A 12535-nucleotide genomic window follows, 5' to 3' on the forward strand; every position below is an offset into this window, starting at 1 on the left:
GGGACTTGGTCCAGGCCGCGGCCAGGGGGCTTTGGTCCCACCCCCCTGGGTGGGTAGGGAGTCCGGTTTTCCGCCCACCCCGAGGTGGGAGCGCCTGGGGTTTAGAGGAGGGACTGTGGAAAGTGGGCGCGTTTCCTCCATCCCTGGGGAGGGGCCCAAGCCCTAGCGCCCCCCAAGAGGAGGCGCTCCTGTTCTCAAAGAAGGGAAGCGGGGGGCCTCAGATCAACGACCCTGAGCGGGGAGGGCGGTGATGTCCTTGCATCCCCAGAGACAGGGCGAATTCCCCTGTCCCTGACCCGCAGCAGAGCGGGGCACACGCGTCACGCAGTTGGGCGCCCCCTCGTCGCCTCCCCTGGTTCGGTAGGATCTGAGGACTCGGTGGGAATTCACGGGCGGTTTCCGTGCCCTGCAGGGTTTGGTGCCAGCTGCGGGGCGCCTGGGCTTGGGGAAGAAACCCTGTGTACACACACCCGCGCGCACACAGTCTCCGGAGGTGAGCGGCCCCCTCCCTACCCTGACAGTTAGACCCCAGCCTGTGCCTGCCCTCAGAGTCCTTGTTAGGGTCATAGCACAGGCCTGGTGGTGGGGTCGGGAAGAACATCCACCGCTCACAGGGCGCATTGGCCTCTGTCCCTGGGCTCCATTCCCCTTCCTGCCAAGCCAGAGGTCAGGCCCCTGGGGCGGCAAGCAGGAGGGACACTGAGGGAAGGGGCACTGAGGCAGGAGGGGCACTGAGGGAAGGGGCACTGAAGGAAGCTGGCCAGGTGGAAGAAGGAGAGAAAGGCAATGGGGGTGAGATGGTATCACTTCCTCTCCACAGGAGGCTCCCAGGAGGCTCCTGGCCCCTTTGCACAGGTAGTGGTGCCTCCTTCCTGAAGGTGTTTGGGGAAAAACGCTATGGTGGGGGCACTGGGGAAGGTTGCCTCGCAGATGAAACAGAACATTGGCCAAAGGTGTCCCTGAATGGGCTTCTGGACTGGCACAGGGCCCTGAGGGCTGTGGCTGAGTGGGGAGACAGTGGTCAGGTCCAACTGGCCATGGCGGCCCCCTCCAGGACCTCAGCCTCACTCTGAGAGCCCCCAGCAGCTGGAGGGTCTGGCAAGGGGTGAGTGTTCCTGGATGGCCTTGGGAAGGATTCCAGGGTAATGATTAATCCTCAGGTGGCACGAGCAATTTCCCCCTTCACAGCAATATTTCAAGGCAGGGGCTGAAGCCTCCATTGCACAGATGAGGAAACTGAGGCTCAGAGAGGCTAAATGAACTGCCTGAGGTCACCTAGTCACCTTCCGCAAGGTCTAGAATCGTGGTTCTCTGACTCTTGATGGGAGCAGATCTCCACAGCGTTGGGGTGGGGGAAAGGGGAACGCTGTGGTAGAGTGCTCCATGTGGACCTGTTCCCCTTTGCTGCCAGGAGGGGAAGGTGCCTGTGGCCAGAAGCTGGGTCAGGTTGAAGAGAGGCTCCAGAGTCCTAGGCTCACCTTGCCACCCCCTCCCATGGTGGGAGGGTTGTCCCATGGAGCACCATAATGGTGCTTTCACCCTGGCACCTTCCCAGCTTCCTTGGGCAAAACCCTCTCCTCTTCTTCCCAAGATGCCTGCCTGGCAGGGGTCTCAGGAGACCCCTCTCCTGGCTCTGACTACCCTCCACCCTTAGGAGACAAAAGGATTCTTCCTTTGGCCTCTTGGAGGGCAGCAGGGAGAGAGGTCTCTGCCGCTCAGGCCACAGGCTCCCACAGCGGGGCCTCCGCCTCTCTCACCTGGTCCTGCCCCTGCCCTGCTGTCAAGTTCTGGGGCCAAGAGGCCCTTTGAGGACTCCTCGGGCAGATCTGTCCTCCATGCTGCCGTCTGTCTGCAGAGGCCTTTGTCCTGGTTGTCAGAGGCTGCTGAGCAGCCGCACGTGCTGTGCAAACAACCCAGACCTGAGCACGGCCAGACACAAACGCAAATACAGTTTGACTGACAGATACCCTGAGACCCAGACACAGGAACACACGGGCACACCCAGGCCAAGACCCCTGCCCCCAACTCTGCCTGACACACAAACACTGAGAGACACACCATCCAGATGCTGGCATGTGTGTACACACAGAGAGATGGAGGTTGTCAGCAAGGAGAAGAGCCTCTTCAGAAGCCCTCGTCTGCTGTTGTCTGCCTCCATTATCTCCTGCAGGGTGCACACATGGTACACGCGCACGCAGGAAGAACACGAGGACGCCCTACGCCCTTAAAAATGAACCTGGCAGACATGCACACGCACCCACCCACACCCAGGCCATCATGGGTGCACACACGCATGCATTACATCAGCTTCCTGCGTGTGGGATGTGAACGCTTCATCACCCGGGGAGGGGAGTGGAGGCCCCCAACCATCCCCAGCAAAGCCTCCCCTTCCTCCCTCTTTTCTGATTCATGTGGACCCATCTTGGCTGACCCTAAGAATCCAGGGAAACTGCCTGGTGCTTCCCGCTCAGTGGGAAGCACCTCCTCTCCTGCCGCCCTTCTGTGCACACACCCACCGGGTTGCCAGGGGAGCCTCTCCCCAGGCTGCTCCTTTGCTGCCCCTGAAGGTGTTGTTCTGCAGGTCCTTCCCAAGACAGGACAGGCCCCAGCGCAGGCTCCAAGTGGCTCTGGGGTTCCCTTTCCTTTCCACTTTTGCTAGAGGCATTACCAGGCCCGTTTCTGCTTTGTCCTCCCAGCAAGGCTAGGGGCCAGCTGGTGCGAAGGGAAGGGAGTCCTCAGCACTCTCTGCTCACCTCCTTGCATGGCAAGACCTCTGCCAGGCTGGCCCTGGCACCCTGTGCCTCTGAGAGACTGGCGCTGTGGAGAGGTGCTTCTGTGGGCTTAGGTGAGGCCTCCGGGCCAGGCATGCTAGATGGGGAGCAGTGAGTGACTCCCAGCTCCAGCACGCTCCCTCAGCACTCACGCCAAGCCTGCCAGAGTGCTGATTCCCTGTCCAATCCTGGCCCTGCCTCTTGCTGGCTGTGTGGCCCGGACGAGTCATTTTCGCTCTCTGGGCCCAGCTCCAGCTCTGGGAGGCAACTCAGCCTGGCTGGGGGATGAGGAAAGTCAGAGGTGTGAGGTGGCAGCCCTGGGCCAATGAGGAAAGGAAGTTTAGCTCTGGTGGCAGTGTGGGCACATGGGGCCCCAGGCTGAGGACTGTCTGCAGAGTGCAGCCTCTGGATCCACACTAGGGCCAAGCAGGGGTCGCCAGTCTCGGGGCTTCCTGGGGCGGCCACCTGGGGTCAGCCTAGGAGGAGGGGACACAGGGGTAGGGGGCTGCAGCTGTCGCTCACCTTTGTGGACATTTTATGCCTCAAAATGTGCTCTGTATTTAGGGCTAAAGACTGGCACTGGCAGGCAGGTGGTGACTCAGAGAGGAAGAACGAAAAAGAGGCAGAGGGGTGCTGGTGGGGAGGCACCCCAAAACAGAAAGGTCCCACTGGGATTCCAGCCTTTCCTACTGGAAGAAAGGAACGTGACACTCCTGCATTGCACCAGCACAATGAGAGCTGCCTCGTGTGCCTACCCACTAAGCATTTAATGAGCATGTAGTAGATTTCGGGAACCGTGACAGGCACTGGGACACAGAGATGAGCTGGGTCCTGCGGTCCCTGCCACAGCCAGGTGCCTTGTCTCAGATGAGGAGGTGAGGCTCAAAGACAGAAAGTGACTTGCCCACTCTACTGGTTAATACCTCTGCCAACCGAGGCCGCCCTCCCTCAGGCCCCCACTTGGAGGAAGCAGACCCAAGTTCGAATTCTGGCATTGCCACTGAGCAGCCGTACAACTTTTGGTGACTTCCTCTCTCCCTCTGAGTCTGTTTCTTGATCTAGGAAGTGGGGATCATAGCGCCTGCCTGATTTGTATGTTTCAAGGGATAAGAAGGCGAATGCGAGCAAACACTGAGGGCAGTGCCAAGCTTATCCTAGGCATTCTGCTGGGTCTAAAAGGGCATAGATTGGGAGTCCTCAGGATGCCAAGTCCAGTCTATGCTGTGTGACTTTGGACAAGTCACCTGTCTTCTCTGTGCCTCATTTCTTTCTCCCTAGAACAGGGATGACGAGCTTTTATTTGCCTGCCTCCCTGGGGATGTTGTTTGTGGGGCCAGACATACTGGCTGGGAGCTGCTTTGAAAAATATAAAGCTGCACTCAGAAAAACACACAGAGACACACTGAAGGAAAGGCAAACACCAGAAAAATCTGGAGAAAAATCTTTTCTAAAAACATCAAATATTTCTCCACAGCCAGAAAAAAATAAGCCTTTTTTTCAGTGTTTTGAGGGTAGTAAGAATTTTTTCTTATTCCCTTGGAAAACTACCTTGGAAACTTCACATTTCCAAGGTAGTTGGTATGGCTATCACCAGGTGAACTGGGTAAGTTTCCTCCTTGAGGAGTCCTTGCCTGGCACATATTAGCTGTTCAGTAAATGATAATGTTAGTGGTAGAATTACGAGTTGCACAGCAAGAGCAGGAGTGGAGGCGCTCCTGGAGGCGAGACCAGCTACAGCGTGGGCAAGGGCGGGGAGGTGGCAATGTGGACACTGGGTTGGATTCATGGAAGGCATGTGTAGGGACAAATCAGGGTCAGTCTATTAAGGGCCTCGAATGGCAGGCTGAGGAGTTTGCATTTCCCCAAAATCAATGCGGGATACACGGGAGGGGCGGGCTGAGCCCACCAGCCGGGAATGAGGAACCACCTGGCACAGTTCTCTGCCCTGCCACTGCTGTGTAGGGATTGCCCCCTCGCCTGTTTCCCTGGACCTCCTTTTCTCCCAGTGTGCAAAGGAGAGGATTCCAGCCTCTTCCATCCCAGGGGCAGGCAAGAGGATCAAGGCACCAAGCCACCCAAGAACTAGGTTGCTATGAGAGCCAGGGAGCCAGGAGCTGTCATTGGTTCAGGAAGTCAGGAACCTTGTGTTCCCCTGCTGGCCCCACCCCACTAGCTGGGTGAGCTCAGGCAAGCCGCCGAGCCTCTTTGAGCCTCCTTTCCATCTGTGGAATGGGAGGATGTGGTTTCTCTCTTTGCAATACAGCTCCCATGAGTTGAAGCTGGTTGACTGTGTTGTGTGAGCCTCAAGTGTGTGTCTCTGGGGGACTTGCAATATTTCTTGAAACTACAGTACCTGTTCCTCAGGCTCCCCTGAGAATGTGGATCTGCTGGCAAGGCTGGAGTTGGGGGGCAGTGGGTGAGGATCAGACGCCTGAGCACCTCAGAGGCTGTGACCTTTTCAAGGCCACAGAAGCCATGTGTCTGCCGCAGCCAGGCTGTGGGGGCAGCAGAGGGAAGGTGGAGGTGGGGCAGATGGGTCCAACCCTCTGCTTGGCTCCTGAACTCCGGGCCCCAGTTCTGCGAGGGAAAGCCATCTCAGTACCCCGCTCAGAGGACAGCCCTCTCCAAGGCCCCACTCCTTGATTTAGGGCTCGAGGGGTAGGGTGGAGGTGGCTGATGGAGGGTGACCTTGGGAACTTCTTCCTGCCTGCAGGCTCGGTGCCAGAATTTCCAGGGCAGCCCGGATTCTTCTCGCTCAAAAGTTGGCAGTGTCAGGGACCCTCGAGAGTCTGCCAGGACAAGGCCTGAGCTGATGTCACCATCACCAGCCTCTTGCGTCTTACCCTATCTTGGAGGTCCAGAGAGAGGTCATCCACCCCCTGGCAGACTGCTGTAGGCACTGTGCCCACCCAGGCAGCAGGCTCAGGACACCATGGGGCTGAAGGCTCTAGCCCTGCCTCATTCACCACTTGCCTTTCACTTGAGGTGTGGGAGCTCTGCCAGGGATAGACGGTTGCCCTTATAGCCCCTCTCCCAGGGCTCCCGGCCTCTAGAAACAGGACTGGGCAGAGCCGCTGGGACAAAGACCTCACTTGTCCCAGTCCCCAAAGCCCACAGCCCTCCCTGGCTGGAGAGGTGTGGGCTCTGTAGTCCTCCGATGGGCAGAGAAGCCTGGGACCTGCCCAAACTCTACAACACTGGGCCCACCCATGGCAGTCAGGGTGGGAACTGGGCAGGTAGCTCAGGAATTCTAGGAAGATGCTGGTTGCGGGGAGGCAGGATGGGGCCTAAGCAATTGGATGCAGGTGGGGGCATTCATTGAGCACTTGCTGGGCCCTGTGTAAGCACTTTTCATGAATCTATTTCATTTAATCCTCAGAGCAACCCTCAAAGGCTCAGAGAGGTTAAATAGCCTGCCCCAGGTCACCCAGCTGGTGAGTGGCTGGGCCTGAGATTTGAATTGAGGGTTGTATGACTCTACTTTTAGCCATTTCTGTGTATTGCATGCAGAATGAGAAGGGGTTGGGGAGGGCACCACACAGAGTCTGTGCTCTGGGTAATGGGAGCAGTTCTGGGCAGGGGCAGGGGTGAGGCTCAGACTCGGAGGCTCACACCTGCAGGACTTGGCCCTGAAGCTTCCAGCTCCCCCTCCCCATGGCCTGTCCCTGGGGCCCAGTGCCCCAGGCTGGCTTGGGGAAAAGGATGAATGGGGATGACTTTTCAGGGGTTCCCTTGGACACACAATCCTGCAGACCCTGACTTCTCCTGGCCCCCTATGTCTGTGTGAATTCCCAGCTCAGAACCCCAAGAAATCCCCAGCTTCAGAGCTGGGAAGAAGCCCACAGAGATCAGCTGGTCCAACCCCCTCGTTTGACAGACGGTAATTATCATGATTATGCCTGATGGGAGCAATTCACAAAGGACTTTCACATCTGGGTTGCTGCTGGGTGTGCCGGAGTCCTTGGGGCCAGCAAGACTCATCCACATTTTGTGGGTGAGGAAACTGAGGTTCATAGAGGCAAGGAGATGGACCTAGGGGCACACAGTTGACCTTGGTACAGGTCTCTCCCTTCTGAAACCCAGTGCCTATGTGATGGGGCTCTGGGGCTGCACCCTGCATTGGAGTGGGGCTGGTCCTAAGAGGTCTGTATGGGGCCACGGCAGTTATCAGATGAGGCTCTGAGACTCCCAGTGATGCCTGCCTACCTCCCTGTCATGGGAACACCACCCCCTTCAGTGGCGTGGTCTGAAGAGGCAGACTGGTGGGCAGAGCTGTTTCCAAGAGACTTCTCTGCCCACCATGCAAATGGGGGCTATGCTGCCCCAGAAAATCAGATTGAGAAGGGCCCTTGGAGGGGCCTCATTATTTAGAGAAGGAAACTGGGGAGCTGCCCACAGTCACACTGTGAGCCAGTGGTGGCACTGGGCTTAGAACTCAGCTTTCCTGGCTCAGCTCATAACTGTCCTTGCATGTGTCCAGTAGCAGTACTAAAGACAGTCCCCATTTATTGTGTGCCTACTATGTGCCAGGGGTGAGCTCTTTACACTGAATTCTAAGAACAATCCTATGTGGTAAGTACTTTTATTATCATTACCATCCCCTTTTACAGATGAAGAAACTGAGGCTTTGAGAGGTTATGAAAATGGCCCAAAGTCACAAGCCAGGAAGTGGCAGAGCAGGAATTTAAGCACGGGTCCATGTGATTCCAAACCCATACTGATGCCAGGTCTTGTATATATTATGATAGGACTAAAGTTGACTTTCTGTTTCTTTTTGTTCATAGTCAATGTAGGACATCATTCATTCATTGAACATTTATGGAGTCCTCACTAAAACAAGAAGACTATAGGGCTGATCAGGGTTGAGGCTCAGAGATTACGTCATGAGGCAGGGGGTCTCAGACACTGCTAGGCTCTCTGCCTCCACCAAGGATGGCTGCCTCTCCCTCCTTTTTTTTGGAGAGTCTTGCTTTGTTGCCCAGACCGGAGCACAGTGGTGTAATCTCAGCTCACTGCAACCTCGGCCTCTTGGGTTCAAGTGATTCTCATGCCTCAGCCTCCTGAGTAGCCAGGACTACAGGCATGCACCACCATGCCCAGGTAATTTTTGTATTTTTAGTAGAGATGGGGTTTCACCATATTGGCCAGGCTGTTCTCGAACTCCTGACCTCAGGCGATCCACCTGCCTCGGTCTCTCAAAATGCTGGGATTATTACAAACATGAGGCACCGTGCCCCAGCCATCTCCCTCCTCCTTCTGTCCCCACCCCAGCCTGACTACATTTGCAGCATCTTCCTCTGATCCTCCTGCCCACCTGTTTTACCCTTGAGGTAAATGAGGGCATGACTCAGCTAGGGCTCCTGGGCTTTGTATATCCCAAAGAAGACCCTACTGGCAACAGTGTTAACAGCCACCACCGTGCAAGCCACTTATAAGCACAAGGCACTATGCGAAGGTGTCTGTGTACATCACCTTGTTTAACACACCATCACCCTGTGAGCTAAGAGCTAGTATCATCTCCATTCTCCAGATTGGAAACTAAGGCTGACAGTCACAGCTCAAGACTGAGTTGGGGCTGGGTGCAGTGGCTCTTGCCTGTAATCCCGGCACTTTGGGAGGCTGAGGCAGGAGGATCACTTGAGGTTGGGAGCTCGAGACCAGCCTGGCCAGCATGGAGAAACCCCATCTCTACTAAAAATACAAAAATCAACCAGGCATGGTGGTGGGCGCCTGCAGCCCAGGCTACACAGGAGGCTGAGGCAAGAGAATCGCTTGAACCCTGGAGGCTTGCAGTGAGCCAAGATTGTAACATTGCACTCCAGCCTGGGCGACAGAGCAAGACTCTGTCTCAGAAAAAAAAAAAAAAAAAAGGCTGAGTTGGAACCCACTTTGTCCAGCTCTCGAGCCTATGCCCTTCCTCACTGGCTCACTCTGCCCTGCTCGGTATCTGGGCTGTGTAGTGATGCATTTAGAGCCCTGGTTCCTGGAAAGAAGGGCTTCAGCCAAGCAACAGGTTTATTAAGCACCTACTGTGTGTCTTGGGGAGGCGCTTTGTGAGGCTAAAGCTTGTGAGGATGGGGAGATTGGGTTCCTCTGTGAGAGATCTCGAGGCTGCATGCCCCCCATCCTACCCCAGAAGGCATTCAAGCCCCTGAGGATGCCAGGACAGAGCAGCCAGGGCAGGGCAGCGAGTACTGTGGGAAGGACTTTCTTCCTGGCAGGAGCGTCCCTCACAGTGACTCAGAGCAGTGTGAAGACCTCAGAGAGGTTTTGTAGCCGTATCTGCATCCACTGATCCTTAGGCAAGTCATTAGGTCTCTGGGACCCTGGCTTTCTGATCTGTGAAATGGGGAAGATGATTGTACCTAATTTACAGGGTGGATTTAAGGACTGGATGAAAGCGCTTGGCACAGGGCCTCGGGAACTAAAAGGGGCTGTGCCATTGAGCCGCAGTGCACGGGTGATAGGGACTGAGGTCCCGAGGAGCTCGGAAGAGCTGGATCTGCTCTGTTTGCACACCTCAATTTCCCCCGTTAGCCATGGTAGACGTGTAACTCTTGCATGATCGGCCTCACGGGGCTGTTGTCAGGATCACAGAGATCCCAGAACGCGTAGGTGCGGCCCCGTGATCTGCGCACCGAGAGAACGAGTCCCGCGGGAGGGGGCGGTGGGCGGGTGCAGGTGCGCCCTTGTGAGCTGGGAGACGTGCGGCGCCTGGCGCCGGGAGAGGGCGAGGACGGGCGCTGGAGCCGCCTCCGTGTAAGGGAGGGGTGAGGGAGTGTCGGGGGCGGCGAGCGCGCGGTCGGCGACTCTGGGCGCTGTCCGGGCGGCTCCGGGTCCCCACCCTTCTCGGAAAGTCACCCGGGGCGCTGTCCCTGGTCCTGGAGCCCGGCCGGCCCTCGCCTGCAGTTCTCGTGAAGGCCAGTTGGTGGCGCCCGAGACCGCGGCGGACTCCCGGACCCATTAGAGAACACATTTTAAAAAGCGTTTTTCGGCCGAGGGAGGTGGCTCACGCCTGTAATCCCAACACTTTGGGAAGCAGAGGCGGGCGCATCACCTGAGGTCGGGAATTCGAGACCAGCCTGACCAACATGGAGAAACCCCAACTCTACTGAAAATACAAAAATTTAGCTGGGCCTGATGGTGCATGCCTGTAATCCCAGCTACTCGGGAGACTGAGGCACGAGAATCGCTTGAACCCAGGAGGCGAAGGTTCCGGTGAGCCGAGATCGCGCCATTGCACTCCAACCTGGGCGACAAGAGTGAAACTCCTTCTCAAAAGACAAAAAAAAAAAAAAGGCCTTCTTCATTTTCCTGTCATGATATTCCTAGGTAATAAGCCTGCGTAGACACCTGACTTCAAAAACCAACTATATACTGGCATAAGAGATGAAAAAGGCCCTCCACCTCCCTACATGAATGCTGTGGCATGACCACACCACAAGAGCTAATGAAGTAACCAGCCTTGGGCACCTATTTATTAAAAATACACCCTTAGATTTTTAAAAAAATAAAATTATTTTAATAGAGATGGAGTCTTGCTTTGTTACCCAGTCTGGTCTCGAACTCCTGGGCTCAAGCAGTACTCTCACCTCAGCCTCCCAAGGTGCTGGGATTACAGGTGTGAGCCACCTCGCCCAGCCTACCCTTCGATTTTTTTTTTTTTTTTTTTTTGATACAGAGCCTCACTCTGTTGCCCAGGCTGGAGTGTAGCGGTGTGATCTCAGCTCACTGCAGTCTCCGCCCCCCGGGTTCACGCAATTCTATCTCAGCCTCCTGAGTAGCTGGGACTACATGCGCATGCCACCACGCCTGGCTAATTTTTGTATTTTTAGTAGAGACAGGGTTTCACCATATTGGTCAGGCTGGTCTCAAACTCCTGGCCTCAGGTGATCCATCCGCCTCAGCCTCCCAAAGTGCTGGGATTACAGATGTGAGCCACTGAGCCTGGCCTACCCTTAGATTTAAGAGCAGAAAGTCATGTTGCTGTACCTGACCTCTAGTTCAGAATGACTTCAGTAGTTGCACCTTTGAAAAATGTTTTATGGATTAAAGCCACACCAAAAAATACTCATTTGTAAACCAGAGTTAGGTTCTAGGATGGGTTACCCGGGCTTTTTACCCACCTGAATATCTAGGAGAATAGCTGATGAACAACAAATCTGAAGTGGAACTCTGGCCAGCGTAGCTTTCCTGTCCCCCACCCACTGAATGACAGTGGTGACTCCATCATTTCTGAGGACTGAAACCACTCTGGTGCCCTCTGAGGGGCAGAGCCACCCTTGTTGAGAGCCACTGCCTCAGTGAGGGACTTGTTGGGGTGGAGAGGGGTTCTCAGAGTCCCAGACTGGTTGGCCTCCTGGGAGGGTGGCATCATAAGGAACTGTTGGGAAACCCTCTCCCCACATTATAGACGAACCAGCAAAGGCCAGAAGTGGGAAGGCACTTGTGATGAGAAACGATGGGTTGCCAGCAGAGCTGCGGCTACAGGCAGGTGTCCCAACGTCAGGGCTCTGCCAGCCCAGCTTCCTGAGGGCAGCTCTGGGCCTCAAGCAGTCTCCCAGCTTTGTCCAACTGCCCCTGAAAATGGGCTGGGAGGGCCACCCCCTTAGCAGTGGAGGTAGGAGAGGAGGGCTGTCTGGCTAGACACCAGCCTGTAATACATGAGAGGAGTCTTGGCCTCCACTCTATAATCCTTGGAGATGCAGCAGTTGCACCCTTCTCTGACCCCCAAAGAGCCATTCTGTCTCCTACCTTTATTTCTTGCCAGTAGTTAGCTGGATGCTCCATGCGTGTATGTGAGGTGTGTACACATCTGTCTGTGTATGTTGTATGAACAGAATGTGATTTGAGTAAGGGTGTATGGGCCTGAGATTCCTGTGCCTGTATCTGCTGTCGTTGGTGTGTGTTTACATGCATGTACAAACCCAGCCGGAGTCAGCAGGTGCGTGTGCACTGATTGGGGACATGAGGGTGGGAGCTGGAGTTGACCTTTGCATGTGCATGTTCTTGTGGGTTTGCAGCATAGGTTCATGTAAGCCTGTCCGCATGCATTTGATCTTGATGTGATCTCTACGGGCATGAGTTAGATGTCCCTTTGCATGTGCATGGCACAGTACTAGACCAAGTGCATGTGTGACCTGGGAAAGTTTGTGTGCAAGTGTGCACACAGGTCTACCAGAGACCTTGTCTGTCTTGTTCAGACTCTATCACCAGTGTCTGAACAGTGTTAGCCACGCAGTGGGTGCTCAATACAGTGTCAGCCACACGGTGGGTGCTTGATACACACTTGCTGAATGATTGGGGGAAGGAATGAAAGAATATACACCTGGGTGCTGTCTCCAGAAGGGCTTTGCTTACCAGGCCTTTCAAGGCACATGATCTGCATGGAGATGAGAAACATATCCTCAGGGGTAGGGCCTGAGTGGGGTTAGGTATTCTGGTCAGGCGAGATTTTCCTGGTCCGTGGCGGGGTCCCTTTAAGTAGGCAGGGGTCTCAGAAACCCATTGAACAGAGCAGGAGTCTCAGAGCCAGGGCAGAGGCTGGTTCAGTGACCTCACTGGCCAGCTGCCTAGGGAAGGGCTGTGAGCCAAGTCACACCCACTTTCCCTCCCTTCCCAGGGGCTGGGGAACCCCCAGGAGACTCTTTCCAGAAGCTTCCTGGGATTGGGTGGGTGTGGCTTGGCTAGAAAGGCCATGGGCAAAGTAAGGATAATCATACTTCCAGAGCTAGCAGACTTCTGTCAAGGCAAATGCATCTTTC

The 12535-nt window shown here is 55.5% G+C and overlaps 1 protein-coding gene across 1 annotated transcript in view; it reads left to right on the top strand.

Moving 5' to 3' along the window:
• The first annotated feature begins 3691 nt into the window (after positions 1-3691).
• Positions 3692-12535, top strand: part of RAP1GAP (RAP1 GTPase activating protein) — a 92240-nt gene continuing 83396 nt past the window's right edge. The window contains exon 1 of the mRNA XM_011990134.1: positions 3692-3793. The gene's annotated coding sequence lies outside the window, so the exon portion shown is untranslated. The remainder of the gene's footprint in view (positions 3794-12535) is intronic.

Source organism: Mandrillus leucophaeus, unplaced genomic scaffold, assembly GCF_000951045.1.
Source record: "Mandrillus leucophaeus isolate KB7577 unplaced genomic scaffold, Mleu.le_1.0 Scaffold370, whole genome shotgun sequence".
Lineage (NCBI taxonomy): Eukaryota > Metazoa > Chordata > Mammalia > Primates > Cercopithecidae > Mandrillus > Mandrillus leucophaeus.